Source organism: Macrosteles quadrilineatus, unplaced genomic scaffold, assembly GCF_028750875.1.
Source record: "Macrosteles quadrilineatus isolate MER2022 unplaced genomic scaffold, UCM_ALF_1.0 Scaffold_2__2_contigs__length_208266976, whole genome shotgun sequence".
Taxonomy (NCBI): Eukaryota; Metazoa; Arthropoda; class Insecta; order Hemiptera; family Cicadellidae; genus Macrosteles; species Macrosteles quadrilineatus.
This window is the reverse complement of record NW_026542595.1, coordinates 143,074,623-143,096,828: the sequence shown is the minus strand read 5'-3', so window position 1 is coordinate 143,096,828 and position 22,206 is coordinate 143,074,623.

Below are 22,206 nucleotides of genomic sequence, written 5' to 3'. Positions count from 1 at the left end.
GTGAGGGATATTCTCATTCCCGTTTCTCCCTGCACGTTGCCAAACCAACCTCCCCTTCCTGAGGAATCCGCCGTGGCAGTTTCAGTGTTTCTAGCATTCTCAAAAACACCCTTATAATCCTCACTAATTGGCGTGGCAGTTTCGGTATGGATTATGATCATAAAACGTCGTGGCAGTTTCGGTACAGCCCATGACTCACGTACGCACACACACACACACATACGCACACACGCACATTACCTCCATTGCATCTTTATCTGCAGTCACGTAGGCCATACAATCCAACACATCTGCACATCCTGTTTTGTCTTGATGTAACAAATGCTATAATGTCTATCATTGATCAGAATTTGCATTTTACAATCAGACAGTAAATGCACTTATACAATATACTACAGTATATCAACAGATCACAGTAACAAAACCTTATAACAACTAACTAAAATAAGTATGGATGAGTTTAAAAATCTGATTAATTTTACATGAACACATATACATCATTGTATACCTATTAAACTAATACATCATTAATACATCTTAATACATCATTGTATACCTATTAAACTAATATATAAAACATAACAACACCATAATGTAACGCATTGATTCTTTTGAATATTGAAAGTCAAAAGAATCACAACACTATACAATTAATAAAGAAATAACTTTGACAAATTAAGGTAACAGATTTCAAGGGTTAAAAAAACTATATAACTATCGATTAAGTCCAATATCACTTTTTTTAACTGTAGCACTAAAATAAGTAGTTTTTATACACATAGTTTTAAAATGCATAACATTTTAATGTTGGCCTAAACACACAATTTTATATACATCGAGATCAAACGTGAAAAACATTTTAACTACTTGTTAAAGATGGTAAAACAATCACTCAGTAAAGAAATAATTTACATAACATAACATATTTGACTCCTTGAAAACTGAATTGATTAGTTTTACTAAATTTAGTGATTAAAGATTATGGATAGTTTTAATTAGCTTTTAATTTTTATCATTCAACGAATAGGCGTTCACAAAGAAAACTGGTTGCAAGTAACTTACTTTCAGCACTTGTTCCAAGCGCTTGAGAATGCTGTTGTGTGTTCACAACAAACGCTTGCATTTCAAGCTCAGTGTAGTCTCAGCTCTGGTTGAGACAATATCTTCCTCAAGTGATGAAGAGTTATTTTTTATTGAGAATGTAGATTAATTAAAAGGATGTATAATTAGGAAGGTTTTCACACAATTAACCGCGGAAGTTAATCACGTTTAATTACATCCTCAAGAAAATTGAAAGTGTTTTAGTGAAGTATTGGGTGGATTGGCATAAGCAACCTATCCATGCACCAGAACGAATTTTGGACCAATAATAAAACCTAAAAAAATACTTGAAGGGAGTTTTAAACACCCTATGTAGCTGATTAATTATGATGCAAATAATATTGTGAGATATATTCAAATGTTTTAATTTTCTAGGTAAATAAAGTAAAAGTATACAAGTTTCATCTATAAAAAATCCAACACAACACTTAATTAATATTGAATTAAATGTGTTTGTCTATCATCTTAATACATATACTCATATATGTACATATACTTAATACATAACTCATCGACATCCATACTGCACTGTTAGTAGTTTGTAACTGACTGGTTCGGTCAACAAGCGCCGGAAAACAAGTACGAAACGTTCTTGCGTGCTTGTCAGAGCTTGTAACCAGCGCTTGCTAGCCGGTACAAGCTTTGTCTGTGAACACACACGCTTGATACTATGTTAACTTTTCTCACGCCGGTTCGAGCTTGCAAGCGCTTGCAAACAAGCGCTAAATTAACTGACATGTAAGATTATAATTTCTCCCCTTTGTTTAGTCTTTCCTCTTCATCTCCTTTTGTAAGTAATATTTAGTTACATCTTTAAGGCGATTCCAATCACAGTTGTTGCATTGGTTATCTGGCTCGTCTTTTGGTTGAACGATCTTCTCAACATCTAGCAATAATTACATCAAATTAGTGGATTTTGCCTGGATGAAAGTGTAGTGTGTTTTTATCAACGATCACATAAGACCAACTATTGAATAATAAACGGTACCAACAAATTATTATACTTTCTCCCTTTAGCTAGTAAAACCCTCATTTAAAGGGTGTGGTGGAAGTAACTTTGTGTTTTATGGATGAAATTAGAAGATTTGCAATAACTATTTACCCGTAACTTACCCGTAACCATTGGGGATTGTACCGTTTTGTATGTACAGTAGTTGAAAGAACCATTAAATACAAAATTTTGTATCACTATCACAGCTGTTTTAGTGAGTATCTGATATCCGATTTTAGCCAACATAGGAAATTCGTAACTAAAAATCATAGTTAAAAAAAACTAGGGATACTATAAATTAGTAACCACAAACCAAATTTTAGAAAAATTTGACTACATGTGTTTGTAGTCCGTATTTCTGTAACCAACAGCGACCTCTTTCTGGTAGCCAACCACATAAAGCGACTCTTCCGTTCAAAAAGCACTTTTTTGGTTCATGGGGAGCCAACACTTAAACTCGAATTTTTTACTAAAACAATACTTTATCTTTATACAACTGTATACGGGGAGAAAGTGAAAATTTAGTAGCCAGTTACTAGAGAAGGCTGTACTGTTTTTGTGTTTTCATTGTTTTTACTAACTTCTGAATATGATTAAAAATATACAATTATGCATCTTAATGCTCTTGGCCAGTCACTAAACAGTAATTTAATTACTTTAATCTTTTAGACACAATAATACTCTCTTCCAACTAGAATACAAGTTTATTTCAGTTTTTGGAGAGGTACTAAAATATAAGGTATGGTAGTTGAGATTTAAAAAAATATTGGACATAAAATGAAATGCCGAAACATGTTGTATTGGATATTTAGGCTATCATTAATCCTAAATTTGCTTTTTAGTCCTTTTGTGGTTAGTGTACATTACAACACAGTACACGATATACAATATTCATAGGTGCAAAACATAGACAGAAAAATTATATACTTGTCAGTGGTAGCTACATAGATTATGGATTGTGGTTATTAATAATTAAACCGGTTAATTATGTGTTGTAGGTATTATACACACACTTGTATGCTAAAAATAAAGTTAAACGACACTTACTTGATGTTGAGTTGTCAACAAAGTTTATTTTATCAGGCATTTCAACCCCCATGGAGTTGCCCTTTCGCCCAGTCAGTCCAAAAAGATCCGTCCACAAACCTCGAATCATTGTTTCTATAACTGAAACAAAACATTCTATCAGTAGCAAAACTGTCTCCAAGTGATCTTTTAACTATCAGCGAATTTCCCTATAAAAGTAGCCATGTTATTCTTATAGAGCAAAATAAATACTGTTTCAGCTTGCTTGTTTATGGACATGTAGATCAAATTTGGCAAATTCATTTATTTCATCCTGTACTTATTTTGTGTAAATAACACTTTTAAAAGCGTTCCTGTTGCAGCAACCCTAAGTACTCGGTAAATCTAATCCTGTTTAGATGGGGTATACATGTGTCTTGATTATGAGAATGTTTTTGTAAAAAACCAATCAGACAAATTGAAATTCGCCGAGTCGGCAGGTTTGCTGTGGTAGGGGTATCTAATTATATTTTTTGGATAAACCATGTTTAATACAAGCCACCAGAGATATCTCATACAGTAAACATGTAGCCTACTTCTACACAGATTAGAATGGATTCTTTTAGCGAACTTCCCATGATAGCTTTCCCATTATAGGGAATAAGAATTTACCGTAGGTCTCATAGTAAGACCTAGACCTGGGACCGATATACATTTTTGTTTTGATGTCATCAGAGAAAAAAAAACACACACACACACAATTTAGTACAGACGTGTAAACCGACGTTTATTCGACAGCGTGATCGGACTATGGGAACGGAGTTTTACGGGTGTGTTTTCTTATTCAATTTTTTTATATTCTTCTTCGTAATGCCAATACATACTTCTAAATATTTATCCTGTTACCATTTTCAAATTCTTCATTTCATTACGAACAATTCAAGTATACGGTTCAATAGGTTTGATCTGTTGGTTTAGTTTATATGAATTTTGAAAAATATGACCGCAAAATTGCCAAAAATGCCTTCCACCGATTGCCAGTTGGCGGGTTTTAAAATAGTACAGTAGGGAAGGATTAAAATGAGGACTACCACTACATTTCAGAGTGTTCATCACCCGACCCGAGGGAGTGGCGTATTGGAAGTACTGTATGACCTTGGGGGGAGACTGGTTGAGTGTGTGCGTGTGTGCGACGGCGGGAAGCGCGGGGTTTGTGTTTGTGCGGGCCTTTCCGAAAACATCAACCAGACACGGCGCCGCCGCCGGGCCCGCGCCTACGCCATGGCCACAAGTTCTTCTCTTCACTTGTACGTGTACACCAACCGAGTCATTAGTCAAACCTATCGATCTCAACCAGGCGAGTCAACCTAGAAAATATAAGCTGCGTGTTGGGTTGTGTGACGATGTCTAGTCCAATGACCGATCGATGACGAAAGTAACAACAACAGCCAGACAATTTGAGAACGGTTAGTAGCAAGTTACATAACAGCCCACTCGCTCACTGCTACGCCGAAACATGGTTGAGCAGTTCTTGACGTCGTTGACCGAAACTTTTTGATTTGTTTTAATAATTTTGAGACAAAGTTACTGTAACTCCCTGTGACCTTGAAAGAACAATTAGTTTGTCGAGTTTATAGCAAAATGAGATTAAAAAATATTTTTGGTGTTTATTTATAAATATATGCATGTTATTTGGAAGTTTTAAACATGCTTAAACTGAACTACTGTTAAGAAAAGTATATTTTCATCATACTGTCCGGAAAACAGTTCTCTCGTCCGCAAAATCATCGTTCTTGGGTAACTTCAAATAAAGAAAAAAAACTAATGGTAAGTTATTCGGTTTACTTACATTGTTCCAAATTTGTTTGAAAACACTGCTAATACTATATTTTAAGTTATGTTTGTAAACAACAGAATGTAAACGTTGATAACTAACTACTTTGTATTACCATACCTCAAATTATGTGGTCTAATTTTGTAACGATTATAAGGTTATTTCCACAATACGATGAAAATATTTGTTCATCAGCCGAAGTGAAAGTGTCTTTTTAGTACTAAATCGTAAAATACGATTGCGTACCAAAAAGAGCTACTTTCGCTCCTAGTGATGTAAACTACTAGGCTATTTTTCAAATTCGGTCTCTACAAAAAGGGTGAGAAACTGCTTGATTCTGATTCAAAAACGGTTTTCGCCTTTATGTCGTTGTGTAGTTGTGCCTTCCTTATAGAGTTAGGAGTGATGTAAAGTTATGAAAAGCAACGAAACTCTACAATATAGTAAAGTGCAGACTTTTGTACTAAAAAAGTGCAATCTAAACAGCGAACACTCTGTGCTCTCTGAATCTAAAGTACTGTAGATCGTTGGCAAGGGGTGTGACAGGTAGTGTTTGAAGAGCCTGGGACTTGAGTTTCCTAGGCTCCTAGGAGGGTAGTCTTGAAGTATGATATTGGTCTTATAGTGTTTCCTGGTTGTTCGGAGCCCTCTCAGGTGAGAACTTCTGAATTGGAGAACGCTCTCTTCAAACATCATAAATCATTAGTTGTTATTCACAACGTAGTTGTTGTGTAGCCAAAGTGTGCCTGTTTCTTAAGTGGCACGGGACCACCAGTTTTTATCATTTTAACGAAATAGAGATGATTATAGAGATGACCGATGGTTCTCAAATAGTGATTTTATAAGAAATGGGGAAGTAGACCAATAGCTCTCGTCAAAGAAGTAAAGTGTAAATCTAATAAGAGTTCTGGTACAACTGTATAGTAAGGATGGAAAACAGTATTGCAAATTTTTTGCTGTGATGATGTACATATAAAAAATGTGTGGGTGTTCATGGTGAGTCGTGCATATCTCAAGACAAAAATAAAGGCGAGTGAAGCCCACAAAAATGTTTACAAACAGAAAAACTGCAGAGGTAAATGCAAGTAAAAGTAATTAGTTAAAGTGATTTCATCTTGCTACTCACCATCATCAGGCAGGTTGGAATGGTTGCAGAAGGAGAATGCATGAACTACTCTGCTGGTTTTTGTGTCTGGGTCCGTCTGTTCATGGCGAACTGGAAATATAAAACAGACTGTGGATGTCATATATTCCTACAAAAATTACTCTCCCAGTTGCATTTTTAATTTAATTTGCATGTAATAGCTATTTTCATCATACTGTCAAATCTAATACTGAAATCTCGGGTTTTTAGTTTTTTTAAATCGTTGGCAAAATTGTCGTTTTATGGTACATCGTAATAGAAATGCAAAATAAAATCGCGATACATATAATCATTATTTTTTTTCTTTAAAAAACAAATGTTCAATACTGGTGGTGAAAACTACTATTGTGCAGCTAGTGACTAGTAAGCAAAGTGGAACTTTTAAAAAAAGAAACATGTTTACAGTTTGCATACATTTTATCAAGTTTTAAACACTTAGCACAGGATCGCGCACTATATTTCGTATACAAAATTGTACAACATATTTTGTATCTTTTACCCAGCAGCAACAAAAAATATTTAAACATTAGTTTATTCTAATTGTACCCAGTCAAACAATCGAAAACAGTTTAATTTTTAAACCACATTATCTAAGTTTGGTTAAGTTAACAAGTCAGCTGCTATGCAAAGTAATTTGAGTGAATAATCACAAACGTTTTGACTTAAGTTAATTGCCCACTTAACTTAAAATTAGTTAACTTTAACATTAACTAAAAAAGCGTTTTGCCAATTGAGTACGTGGGAGGAAGTCAACTGTTTTGGGAACTCGTGGGAAAGGGGAAATGTGGATATGAAGGGTCACGTCACGTTCAATCACGGAAATAAAGATAAAGTGAGCGCAGCGAACGAGCTTCCACCTAAAGGTGAGTGAGCGTAGCGAACGAACTTCAACCAGGATGTGATTGAGCCATGCGAACGAGCTCATCTTGAAAATGAACGAGTTTTTGACATTAACCCACATAGGACAGGACGACGTCTGTCGGGCCAGCTGGTACTATTATAAAATTGAGGTGGTGTCTGTATGTCCGGCTGCCACTACTAAAATACTAAATTTGATACGGCACAAAGATTGTCCCTTCCATAGGGCTACGCACCTTGGAAGTTTTGATGTGAGGTTTTCAAAAGTAAATATTTATTGGTCTTATGTTGATGTAAAGTAGGACTATTACGACGTAGTTAATACTTTCTTGTACACATTTGGTGGCTTTTTGTTTATAAATCCGATCTACTTAACACTGTAAACTGACATTTGTAGTTATGTTTATACTCAATGGTAAAAGTAAAAAAACCTTTATTGAATTTTAGCAGTCAAATTGAAATATGTTATTTTGTTATTACACTATCACAGTTCTACGACATATACTACTACGACATATACTACTGGTATCTATTATCATATGTCATTGATGAAAAGCATTACAATGTAATGAGCCAACAATTATAATAGTTGAAGTACGATCATATTATCGTATATTTGATAATAGATGCATGTAATAGAACTTTGACCGGCCTTTACCTATGTTAGCAAGGGTTTGTATCATTTGACTTATAAATAAGTAGCAGTTTAACTTATAGCAAACTAAACTGTTTATCCTAAGTAAAATGTAATTAATACATTTGAAATTTAGACAAATCCTGCAATAATTTGTACTATTCACGCTCATTATAAGTTAATTGTAATATTTTATACTCACTGTACGATTTTATCATTTGCGTTTCACATCGAAATATTTCAGGACCATTTGCTGCAATTGTATCCTCTGGTTCAAATATCCCACCAAAGAGACCCGCTTCGTCATTATCTGCTATTATTTCCGGAGCTAGGCCTACTTCCGGCGAACCACTGATCCCATCATCTTCGTATCTGAAAAAAAAACACAAAAATTATAAACTACAAAGCTACTGCTTTATCACAGGTAATTGATTGATTGATGTCCACAGAGATAAGTCCAAGTCAAAATATCTTTATTTACTTTAAGGTTGGAGATTATAAAACTAATTTATTGTATGATCTTGAACAACTATAGAGATAAAAGTGATTTCCTTCATATCGCCGAACCACATTCATACATCCCATTCGTTCAAGTCCCAGGTAGCCTCTAAATACAAACCCTGACGGCGTCTTCAAAAGCTCTAACACAATCATGTCACAAAAGTCATGTGGTTTAAGAAGACGGTGACACTCTATCGGTCTTTTCCCCGAACAAGACTCCGAACCGAGCAGGGAGAAGGGAGAAGGGAGGTCGAAGGGAGCATGTTCGATAGTGTGTCACGGGTCCGTACACCGATCCAGACGGCGAACCAGACCCCGGAACCAGACATCAGGCCGAGCAGGGAGACGAGCGCTCTGGAGGCGGTTTTTTGGCGAAAGATCAAAGAAAAGATCGGTCCGATGTACGTCGTCGCGAGCGCCGCACCGAGCGGTCGCCTGCGCTAGCGTTGATTAAAATAAATAAATGTTGGGTAATATTTTTCCGTTATATATTATGGGCATTTATGTTGTAAGTTTGTGGTTCGTTTGGTCAAGGTTGAAAATGTATTTTACAGGTTGAAACAGTTAAATCAATGTTACCAATAATTTTTACCTTGAAGTAAGTAATTGATGTTATACATAAATTCTTTCAAAATAATATAAAAATAAATATTATTAAATACAATTAAAAGTATCATTCTGTAACATGTTATTTCATGTTTTATAACTGTTTTATTATTACTGCCTCCGCGCTCTCACTCACACACGCTCTCCATCTCTCTCTAAACTCCCTTTTGCCGCGCTCGGTAGAACTTGTCTGGTATTGGTCTTGTTCGGGGAAATGTTCGGATTGAAATTTTGCTTATATCTACCTCCCTTCTCCCTTCTCCCTGCTCGGTTTGGGGTCTTGATCGGGGAAAAGATCGATAGTGTGTCACCACCTTTATTCATGCATCGGCATTTTTCAAGGCCGCGGCGTTCGAAGCAAAATGAAAATAGAACCTAAAGGCTTTAGGTTTTAGGTTTTTAGGCTTTAGGTTCTATTTTCTTTGGTTCGGAATGAAAAAGCGCAATGATGTGAAAGCCGGGCTAATTTTTGGGCGAGACATGATTCGCAGAGAATTTTTGTTTGAGAGGTTGGCAACAACAGCCTGGAAACACATGTAAAGCCACTTCACCTTACCGACGAGCTTGCCTATAATAATCTTTCAAAAAGCAAGTTTATTGATTTATAAACACAACAAAGCCACGTTTGTATGAAATCAGATAATCTAAGTCGTTGCCGAAATATACTATTCTGTTTGTTTCATTGTTATTCAATTTAGATATGCACGCATGACAAAAAAATACCAGGATACAGTATTAATAACCCCGATAATAATACCCGATAATAATTTAGTAAGTTTTTTTTATAGGTAGGCTAATTTTAACTAAACCTATTTAAATGGTACAATCGGAAGATCTATAATTATTGAAACTAAAATATTTTTAGAGGTACTGACTACATACAATATTTAGATATAAACATCGTACGTATTTACTGGCTAAGCTTCAAACAGGGAAAGTCGTGTTTTTATTCTAAGTACATTCTTTTCGTTATTCTTACACTGTTTAATACAGTATCTTTAATAATCTACCTATAACATGTAGAAAATTAAATATTTTGTAGCTCACTCGTAATATTATTTATGTACTGAAAACAGCTTTGGTTTTTTGTTTACATTTTGTGTTTGAACTAACTGACAAAAGTAAGTATTCGGTGAAAGTAATTACTGAACATCATTTTATCAATTTCTTCTTTGATCAAAAGCCATCACACAACTAACTAATTTTGTTTCATTCTCTTTAAAATAAATCAACAGGTTTTCATTACTAACAAGCATGCGAATAGGAATTTATGGAGTAAAGATAGTGGCTCTTGTATTTGTTCGTTTTCGTCATTGCAAAAGTTTCGTTCAATTGTTGGACAAATTATTGTTGATTGAACCATCACCCACAAAAATACATATGTGGAAAACTTTGTTGATCTGATCCCTCCCACAACAATACGCAGGATGTGTTCACTGAATATACGTCATTGGCTGTGTAGCTGCGAGCCGCTAGGAGTTTGTGTCGAAGACTACACTATGTGCCTGTGTGTGTAGTAGGGGTTATATTATCCGTGCTGGTGCTGTGCTGTGAGTGAGGGTTGAGAGAAAGAGAGAGAGAGAGTGAGAGGGGGGAGTGAGAGAGAGAGAGAGGGAGACAGCGTGTGAGAGAGAGAAGGCGCTCCGTCGGCGTTTTCGTGTGCCAGTCTCTGCTCAACGAGTGAACAATTTTGCAGTATACAACGTTGAAACAAAAGACGTGTTTCTGACAAAACTGTCCAGCCGATTTGTTTGAAATAAACTTTAAAATTATTTAAAAAATGTTGCCCTTAAATTGACTACCTATTTCAGTTAAATTTTAACTTATTATACAATTTAAAAAATATATATTTAGTAATGTTTTAAAAAATTGGGATGCATAGTGCCTTAACAACTTGTATACTGATTACAAAACAGTTTATAATTTTAAATCGGTTGAAAAATAAACAAGTAATCAGTAGGAGTAATTTGGCCCCGATAGTCCTGCTATCTAAATAAATTTTTAGCTATAGTTAAAACTAAAGCTGGGCTGTTATGGCTAGTTGGGGTATATAGTTGGACTGAAAAAACAATTTTTTTAGGCCGGGGCCACACTTGTAAATTTTAATCAGCGAGACTGTTTCTCCGTTTTCACGTGCGACGCACGTGAAACAGTTTGACCGTGACACTCGTCAAGCCTTCTCGGTGAGGCGCTCGCGACGGCGTCCGGGGCAAAACTATACCGTGTGACACTCTAGGCGGTGACACACTATCGATCTTTTCCCCGATCAAGACCCCGAACCGAGCAGGGAGAAGGGAGAAGGGAGATAAATATCAGCAAAATTTTACTCCGAACATTTCCCCGAACATGACCAAGACCAGACGAATTCTACCGAGCGCGGCAAAAGGAAGTTTGGAGAGAGATAGAGAGTGTGTGCGAGTGAGAGCGCGGAGGCAGTGCCGTGGAATCTAAAAAATGCACACCAGACCAAAGCCAAAAAGTTTCTATAAGATAAAAATTATTGTTAAAAGTCGCATTTTGAAAACTTGTCGCAAAAATAAAATATTCTAGAAAGGATGCTTAGTTATATCTATTGAGTTCTATTGGTATTATTCATTGAAATACCGTTACAGAATGATCATTTTAATTGCCTTTAATAATATTAATGTTTATATTATTTTTGAAAGAATTTAAGTCAACATCAATTACTTAATTCAACCTTAATATTATTGATTTAATTGATTTAACGGTTTCTACACTAACAACCTTGACCAAACAAACCACAAACATTACATCTTAAATGATTATAATATATAACGGCAACATATTACCCAAAATTTATTTATTTTACCAATTAAAGAGTTTAATTGCCATATTAAATCAGAACTAACGATGCTAGCGCAGGCGGCCGCTCGGTGCGGCGCTCGCGACGATGTACGGGGCAAAAATGTACCGTGACACACTATCGTACATCGGACCGTACATCGGACCGATCTTTTCTTTGATCTTTCGCCAAAAAACCGCCTCCAGAGCGCTCGTCTCCCTGCTCGGCCTGATGTCTTGTTCGGCGTCTTGATCGGTGTACGGACCCGTGACACACTATCGAACATCCTCCCTTCGACCTCCCTTCTCCCTTCTCCCTGCTCGGTTCGGGGTCTTGTTCGGGGAAAAGATCGATAGTGTGTCACCGTCTTCTATCGTACACCACTCCGTACATATCGATCTTTTCTTTGACTGATATTTCGCCAAAAAAACCTCCTCCAGAGTGCTTGCCTCCCTGCTCGACTAGTTCGCCGCCTGGTGTATGGGAACACTGACGACACAAAATCATAGATATATAATGACAACCACAAAATCGAACCCTTCCACCTCCCTTCTCACTCCTCCCTGCTCGGTTCGAGGGCTTGATCGGGGATCGATAGTATGTCACAATCTTTAAAATATTTAATATTTGTGCATTTGTTTAAGAATACGAAACTTTACTGGGCTATATTGGCTCCATGGTCAATATCAACAACTTTTAAAGGACGAAGAGAGGTTCTAAAACAGTGGGAAATGCTCCGCCCCATACGATAATGCCAAATAAAAGTAACGACTGGACATAGGCGTAACACGCTAGCTTCATTTCCTGCGTTGTTAATATGTCACGCAGTTTCCTAAATGCAAAGATATATTTACGTAATTTAGAGGTTAAAAATGTATGTGGTCAGACCATTTCATACGATTGTCGAAAACCACACCTAAAAAGGCCTCAAAAGGTTGAAAATGAGAAAAAAAAATAATTAGTTTTGTAAGTGTTAAAAAATGTGACTCAATTTACGCTACTTTAAGATTTTTTTGTACTCTACTATTTATTTTCTTGGATATATCATGCATGAGGGCCCTAGAACCAACATTAATCTGTAAGGGAAAAAAGTTTTAACATTATATCTTCACACATTCCATACGGCGCGAGGGACGTCCAAGGCATGTTTTTATTGTCTTCGCAGGGGTGAAGAAGGCTCTTAAATAATTTAGTTCTCGTTCATAAAATGTGTAAGTTCAGATGAGTTTTAGCTATGAGAGTGAGAGTATTTCTGCGTGTCCTCTGTTTATCCGTAATAGTCTTGGGTATTAACTTCTACAACCTACGGGAGTGTTTTAATTACTGTACTAAAAATCTCTACACATAACCTCTAATATTAAGAAAGAGAGGTTATGTTTTCGTTTATAACCATTCAATGCCACTGACAGCGATGCAACGAAACATTGTACCGAACACTAATTGCACCACTCAACAATTAAATTGGCCTGAACACTGAACAGCTGATTAGTTGCAGTTCGAATCATTACAACTTTACTTCTTCTCTATCAATCTTTGAACCTCAACCTCATTGGTCCGTTACCCGTGTTGTTATGTAAAACAGTATGTTTCATCTATGGTAAAACTATGCTGTTATGAAAGTTAACAATGCTGTTATGTGAAACAGTTCGATTCTAAGAACTGAACTAAAACGGCTAGGGGCTAGGACCTTAAAAACGGTAGGTAAACAAACTAACCTCATTTCCAACCCGGTGGTGTTGCAATCTAATTCCTCTGCATCCATGGTAATACGCATACAAAACTATACAACCTGCGCAACTAACACACGCCACTGTACAAGCACGATCACGACTTGAACATTGACACATCCAAGGACTGCGGCTAGCAGACTAGACTGACAGCGATAGCAGTGACAGCTGACTAGGCATGTTTATGTTATGGGTCCCGCGGAAACCAAAACAAAGAGAAGAAGAGAAAGAAAAAGGTTTGATGATAAGGGGAAGGCGGGAGGGGGAGAGATAGCACCTCGTACTGTTGCGTTGCGTAGTGTGTGCTGCTCACCATGGTCAAGGTCAACACCGAATTACCGTACAGTACAAGAATCGAAGAATCCGTTCAACATCGACACACCGGTTTACCGCTACCGGATGACTCATCGACATGGAATGATATGTTTTGTTGATAACGCGTTCCTGTAAAATTAAAATTTGATTTCCAACCTTTCATATCTTTATGTATGTTATTATTTGTTATCATATGTATATTATATTATATATATATAATATGTATATTATGTATTTATAAGGGCGATATATAAATGCCACTGTGGATTTCATCCAATGCTATGACGAGTCAATTGGTTCTCGCTCCCTTTTTGTCGACACGAAATGCATAAGTGGCTTTTGTCACACGCAAATCAAAGAATTGGAAAGCCGATGTGGTTGTATCCTGTGTAAGATTCGATTCATTATTTATTGTGGATGCTATCTATATATATAAAATCCAATGTAAGTTTGTATATTTGTATGTTTGTCCTTTATGGACTCCAAATAACCTATCAGGCTTGGCCCCTTGTTACAGTATGCTTGTACAACTTAGAAGAGTATGTTTGTGAATGAGATACTACTTTCGTGATTCCAATGTATTCTTTAGTCGATTGAATCGATTTTTACATCACAATCTTTACAGCCTGGTGGTCCTAACATTCTCAGACAATGCCATTACCTCCCCAACCAACAATCTCGTCCTGCGTGGCGTGTCCCGCACCGCTTCTGTGTAGTTACTGTAACTACTTCCAGCAGACTGACCGTGAGCGTGAGACCTGCTCTACAGGCGTGATCGCCACTCCACTCTTGCCTGTAACATCAATTACTTACTTTAACCGATATTTTGATACATTATAAAACAAAAGACTTTTTAAAACTGAAAATATTAGGTATTAGTGGTTAACTTATATTGGAGATATTGGCAATGAATGATGACATGTATAACTACTTTTAAAAGTTCAAAGAGGCCAATAAAAGGCCAAAGGCCAAAAAGCCAATTGTTTTAATCACAAGCGCTTTCGGAAACTGTTTCCATCTTCAGGCTGTGTAAAACTGGTACAAAACAAACGGTTAATGTGTGTATCGTAAATCCCCTTTCAAAACTAAACAAATGCACTGTCGTAAAATCTGGAGTATAAATCTTATTGTTAACAAATAATCCGATACATAACTATTATAATAGTTCTATCTTTTAACTATTAACAAAATTATAATATTAGCGTTGAGATGGGTGTAGGACAAGTTTGAATGTGTTCTAATCACTATCAAATTCAAACTTGTTGTCGTCGTCTGCTGGTTGAGGCTTCTTCTCTACCACAACTTCGGTCTCCTTAGGCCAGGGACACACTTACCGGCGAAACCGCCGAACGCCGGATCCGGCGGATCCGCCGGAGGTTGAGGGTCAGAACACACTTGTTCCGGCGAAAACTATTTTGCCGGATCCGGCGGCAATAAATAAGAGTGCAATGAACTCTTAATCAGTTTTATCTTAGACTAGTACAGTTCTAGTACAGTTTACTCTAAGAAATGGTGCTGTCAATACCTCAAAAGGCCTTGCTGTGTTTGATCCACCACAGAAGGAAGAGAAAACACCACCGATCTGTTTGGGTGCATCCTATTCTGGAGATCAGACAGCTACATGGAGCTTTTTACACTCTATTTTTACAGTTGAGAAATTAATAAACCCTCCCAGTGTTACTTGACGAAAATTCGACAAGCAGCACACTTTGTGTAGTGTTACTTGTCGATTTTTCGACACGCAGACATCGTTTACGGCGAAGGCTCTATGACTGACTGAATCGGATTGAACTGGATCGAGTTAGGTATCGTTCTTTCCGTAATATTCTAAGCTTTCTCCAGAGGTCTGTCTCTAAGCGCTATTCATTTTAGTTCCGAAAATATTGTAGCAGACAGCTGACGTGCGTGTATTTGTAAACAGCTAGGTTCCCCCGGACCGATGACTGATGTGTTTTATTACGTTTATCATTGTTTTAGTGTTAAAAATCAAAAGTAGTGATATACGTGGTGCATTATAAGAAGATTTAAGTGGTTTTGAAGTGCTGGTTGATGATCCTGAAGAAGTAGGTAGTGATATTGATGTAAATTATCAGCCAGATTCCTAGCTATGGTTAGGCTATGCATTCTTAGCTAAACGCTATGTACTGAAATCAGTTTTTTGCCCATAACTTATTTATTTGCAAATATACTTCCTTATATTATTATATATTTGTAATCCTCATAAAATTTAGAACAAAGTGGCTATTTTCAAATATTTATAGGCCTATAATTTATACAATTTCATTGAGCGCGAACTTATTTTTTTTTTTAAATTTTCGAAATTATATTTTTTTTACCTAAATTTTTTTTTTTTTTTAAATGTTCCTTATGTTTTATATATAATATTGAAGCCCATGATGTTCCAAACAAAATGGTATATAGAACATTAGAATTAACATTGTTTTAAGCTTCTCAGATCCGTTTTAATAAAACCTTGCAAATGCGCCAAAAATAGGTGGACATTAAGGCCTAAACTATGGACACCTGGCGGCCAGGGACACACTTACCGGCGAAACCGCCGGACGCCGGATCCGGCGGCGCCGGAGCAAGTTGAGATACACAGGAAGGCATGGGGCAGGCCACACTTCTCCGGTTCGGCGAATCTGCCGATCCGGCGGGAAAATGCTCCGGCGAAACCGCCGGATATTCTCTACCTAGCCGGACCACCGGATCGGCGGTTTCGCCGGAGCAGCGGGTAGCGGGGCATTGTGCCTTATAGAGATGAACACACTTACCGGCGAAACAGCCGGACTGCCACTGCCCCCACTCCTCAGTCGTGGTTCATCCCTCGAGGGTGGTGATTGTTTATGATTTAATGCAGTGTCCAAGTGGTGTATTTAGTTTTGTTTTGCTATTTAGTTAATTTATTTTTTATTTTTAGTCTGTTTAGTTTTCTATATCATCATGGTAGATATTGATATGGATTTACTTATTAGTTTGGTTCATGAGAAACCAGAACTTTGTGATAGGTCCTTGGAAGTTTACAAAGACAAAAACAAAACAAGGGACAGCAGTAGCTGGCGACAAATTTGTGCCGCACTGAATCCAGCCTTTCCAGCGTCTCATGTATGTGTCTTGTCCTTGTATTTGCACTGTAATCTTCGATAGTAGCTCGTCGAATGAGGGGACAGACATTCGAAAATAATTAAAAAACTTATTTTCTTCATTCCTCAACTGTAAAAATAGAGTGTAAAAAGCTCCATGTAGCTGTCTGTTCTCCAGAATCGGATGTACCCAAACAGTTCGGTGATGGTGTTTTCTCTTCATCTGAGGTGGATCAAACACAACAAGGCCAACTTTTGAGGTCTTGACAGCACCATTTCTAAGACTAAACTGTACTAGAATTGTACTAGACTAAGACAAAACTGATTCAGAGTTCATTGCACTCTATTTATTGTCTCCGGCTCCGGCAAAATAGTTTTCGCCGGAACAAGTGTGTTCTGACCCTCAACCTCCGGCGGATCCGCCGGATCCGGCGCTCGGTGGTTTCGCCGGTAAGTGTGTCCCTGGCCTTAGGGGTTCGCCTTCAGTCATCGTACCCCTGCTCTCCGTTTTTTTTTTGCTCCGTCATCGCATTCTTCTTCGTTGCTTTTCGGGTACTCAATCTAGAACAGACATCACATTCTTCAAAACTTATACAAGAAGTTTCTTATCTGGTGAAAAGACTTGTTTTGGTAAACTACTAAGTATCTGCTAAGTTCTGCTGGCTTCATCGCAACATGTGTATCCCTTTTAGTGTGCCCTTTCCTTAATATAAATTCCTAGGTCAAACCGTGATACCAGTGACATATGTAATTTTGTGATGCAACTGGTGGATACTCCACTAAAAACTTATACATAAATAAACTCCGCAATTGAATATCCCAGTTCTAGGAAAATAGCATTGCAAATAAAAACAGGCCCTAGAAATATAAAATGTGTTCAATACTAACAACCACACTGCCTTATTTGGCAGCTAGGAAAACCTACATTAAACCATTAGTTTTTAAACCAGGATATTGGCTTGCCAATTGGCCAGAAGTGTTTACACGAAGCCAGTAATTTCAAGCCAGTCAGTTGTCTCCTGACAATTGTCTCGCCAACTGGCATCGTGTAAACCCGGCTTAGCTGACATTTCGCCATCGATGTAGAGTGCCACCCTCAGGGCTGCCACCATGACTCAGCACAGATAAAAAATCTAGTGGAGCATACAGAGCAAGGTTGTAGGTTATACAAAATATATCTGGAAGGGTGCGGGTTTTACGTCCCAGGAATGTAGGAGGCGGGAAACGGAGAACTGGCCACCTCTGGCCCCAATCCGCTTATAGACGTTAGGTTAGGTTAGGTTAGGTTAGATTATATAAATATGGCCCCTGAATTTACGACAAGTAGCCAGGACCCCTACACTCGTCAAAATCGACGAAACACTTACCGATGTTTCGGCTTTGACGTTAAGTACCTCCTACGAGTGTAGTGTTTCGGTAAGTGTTTCGTCGATTTTGACACCCCAGTGGTTGTCACCATATTTACATGCACTTCGGAGACAGGATGGCACAAGACTGAAGGAGGTTTGTGAGGCCGTACCTACAGGAAGACGTCCGTTGGGTAGGCCTAAATTAAGATGGTATGACCAAGTAAATGCCCCGCTGCAGCAAACCTGCAGACTAAGCGAATTTCCATTTGCCTGATTGGATTTACACTACATAAAAACTACATATGTCTACTTAAAAATGTAACATTTATTTCCTATTAAATATAATTAGTTTAACAAAAATTTTCCAAATTTGATCAAAATATGTTCATATACAAGCAAACTACAACAGTTTACTTGTTCTCCATAAGAATAACATGGGAATTTTAAATTTACATTTTTTTGGAATTTTCTCCGTAACCATTAGGTGCATAATAACACTTCAATATACAAAATTATTTGTTTTTTTAACTCTACAAAATGGTTTGGAAAGAAATTGCTAAATGTTATGTTTTTTTTGGTCAAAAATGGGAAAAACCTATTTTTACCCCATAAAACCCCCCGTAAACCCTTGTTCCCATAGTCCGATCATGCTGGTTTGCGAACTCGTTCAAGTTTATCCCGCCTTACACCTTCAAACCAAATTTTACACATATAAATATAAATACAAATTTGAACGAATGGTGTTTTTGGCCTCTGGGGACATCAAAATGAAAAAGTAAATCGGTCCCGGGCCTAGGTCTTACCATGAGACGTACGGTAATACCTACTTCCCTATAGGGAAATTCGCTAAAAAGGATGTGATCCAATGCGGAGGATAGAGAAGAGTGGAGGCGGCTAATCTACGAGGCTAAAAATCGACTGATATTTGTGACAAACCATCAGTAAGTAATTAAGTGGTCGTCACCAGAAGACCAGGATTCTAAAGTTACCGTGGAAGCGTATGCCATTTCAGGAAGATTAGTCTTAGTGACGTTTGTCCTGTAGTTTTAATTTTTTCTATCAAATTCTGATTCTAAACATGGTGTTGGTGTTTCAGCAACATAGACAATGATCCTCTGTTAGAGACGATGTTGCTGCCGTGTCCATGTACTGTCCATAAACATTTGTATAATATGTTAGAGACGATGATAATAATCATTTGTTGTACTATAATCAAAGGCAAGAATAACTCTGTAATTGAGTTAAAAATGATTTATTTAACAATATAACACGTGGTTCAATTTATAAACAATGGTTTGGGGGCACAGGGGAAAGTAATAAACAATTTTTGTATTATAATCAACGGCAAGAATAACGCTGTACAGTTTGATTTCTTTTTTAGGTAGAAGCACAGAAAACGTACTACTGTTAACCGTATGTTTGCTGTGGTAGAAGCGACTAATGTGGTCGAATATATCTTTGAAGATGAACCTTTTTGGCAGTAATGCGATCACTGTGTTAATACCTGTCCAATTTTGAGATTAAACCAAAAGAAATAAACTGGTATATCAAGCAATGAATCAAAATCAAGTAATAAATAGGCCTAAGTTGTTATTAAATTATTGTCACTACGTTATAAATGACATGGATATTGCTTAAACCAATTTTTCACACTAACTGTGAATAAAGAAATGGTATAAAACAATTGTATTTAACACGTTTTTTTATGAGGAAACTTTGTGACAGTGAATTTCAAATTTCCCGCGAGATAAGTAAATCGCAGATCTGTCGTGGAGTACTTCAGGCGCCACCGTCATTTAGCTACCCCCCACCACGACCTTGAGAGGGAAGGAGCTCTAGGAGGTGACCAGAGGACATTCAGTGCCATACCGTCTAGTAATCAAGTTGTAAATTTTCGTTTATGGCGGAAGTGAGTGTAGTGTCGCCGATTACCGACGGGGGCATATTTCCATATGGGTAAGTGTCCCTCCAAAAAGTCGTAAGTTTTAATTCTTTGACAAACTCAGATTTTAATGTCAATTTTCTCCAAGTTTGTCTCGATTTTAATTTTTCAGTATCGAGTCCATAAAGTATCGAACGTTCTAACCCTCGGTTAGAGGCAAATGTCTCTCACCTCGAGACTCTAAATTCTTTTACAAATTTTACATCTTATAATCGAACGGAGGCATCTGTCTCGTCGGTTCGATTATAAAAAGGCCCTCTTAATTTCAAGTAAGAAGTAATTTTGGTTTAGTTTTTGTAAAGTGAAAAGTCAGTGAAATTGTATTTCAGAGTATTCCATTTTGTTTTTCCGTAGGTTAAGCGAGGATAAAGCATAATTTTATTTTCAGAGAGCGTTATTGTATCCTGTATTCATCAATTTGAAGTCCCCTTTAGAATTGCTATTCAATATTAGTAGTATTCTAATAACCCAAAAAGTGTGTAATTTATTAAATTGCAGGTTGTGTTCCGTGTGGGGTAGGCCTAATTATCTCGCATGGCGACACGTTTATAGAGAGTGTTAGGTTATCGTTTATTCTTTAATTTAAAGCCCCTTTTGATTTTGATCTTATACGTGTATTTTAAATTCCCACGAAGAATTTAGACGAAACGTTGTCTTACGCGTAATATTCCGTGTGGGGTATATGTCTCGCATAGTATTATTACCGCACGTTTGAGATTAATCTGGCTTAACGCAATCAGTTTATTAGGCGTTTAGTCGTAAGGTCGAGCAAATTTTACTCAATATTTTGTCTCCAAGGTGCGGTGATCTTTTGGGCAATTTTTACGTGTTAATCCGCGTGAGGCACATGTCTCGCGCGTCGATAGTCTATTCAAATTAATTACACCCGCCTTCAGATTAATTGACGTATCAAGTCGTATGAGGCATTTGTCTCGTACGACACATTTTGTAAATATATGTTTTATAGAATATCGGGAGGGGCATCTGTCTCTTCACGAAATCCAATTTATCATTCACCTTGTAAATGTATCGATGCGTTGTGTATCGGTTACCTTGGGATACCGCTTTACATATAATAAAGTGTTACGATTCACCCTGAGGTGTGAAGTGTGTAGTGTAGGTTTGGTGCGAGAAAGGAGCAAACTGTATATCGTTCTGATTGAGTACCTATAGTTTGAAACATCTTTCAGTGTATATATTTCCGTAGTTGTAATGATAATGTAATAAATATCGATTGTTTACTAGATGTGGTTACAATTTTCATCTCCTGAGATATTTCCTTACCTCCAGACAAATTTTAGTGTTACCATTAGGGTCGAACCTTCTCTGTGGGTTTATCCGAGGCGAATAAAATTTATTTTGTATTGTGGGAATATTTGACATATTAATAACGTTTACTATTATATTATTCCCATTACAATTATACCTTTATTAAGTATTTTCAAGAAATGCCTAGCAATTGTAGAACATTTCATTCTCTTTCAGAATACTGTACCACCTTCCTCTGCGGTCGATTTATTAACAGGCCTTTTTTGACCAATTTTGTCTATGTGTGTGTTTCGTGTGGAAATGTTTCTGTGTTATAACAACGCCTTTTGGCCGAACAGTTTGATGATAGCACATTAATGCTGAAATGGCCGTAACATTACAGGAGCTGAGCTGGTTGACGAATGTAACACTTCAATTTCGAACCAGCTTTGTGGCAAGAAAATATGAAAAAAGACCCCATAGTTTAACTTAACATGCCAGTAGAACAACAAATGCCACACGTATAGTTTAGTCATATATGGTTTGGCTCAATAACTAATTTAATTCAGCGAGTCTACGCCCCTGAATTTAACTTTCCTCCCGCCGAATGGCAACACTGCCAGGTAAATGCAGTGATGTAGTCAGTATTTAGGAACTAAATTTCCCGTTCGAGCCCGTGTCTTCCGACACGGTGGCAAAAAGCTTAATTAATTAATTGTACTGTACTTATTTATTTATTTATCTAATTTTATTTATATAGATTCATATCAACCAATACTATACACCATTTACACAATAATAAGTGTTTTAAGCACATGAGCAGAATGAAAAGATAAAAATAACAAGATACGTTACATAATGACCATTGAACAAAGCAGCATTGCAACAAAAATAATAACAACAAGACAACAGTGTAACAACAATAACAGATAATAACATTAACAAAGTACTGTGCAGATAATAACAAAAATATTAAATATTAATTTGGACTTCAGAAAAAGCGTATAGATTTTGAAAGTAATGTACAACAACAACAAATATCTCCTCAAGATTTAAGAATAAGTC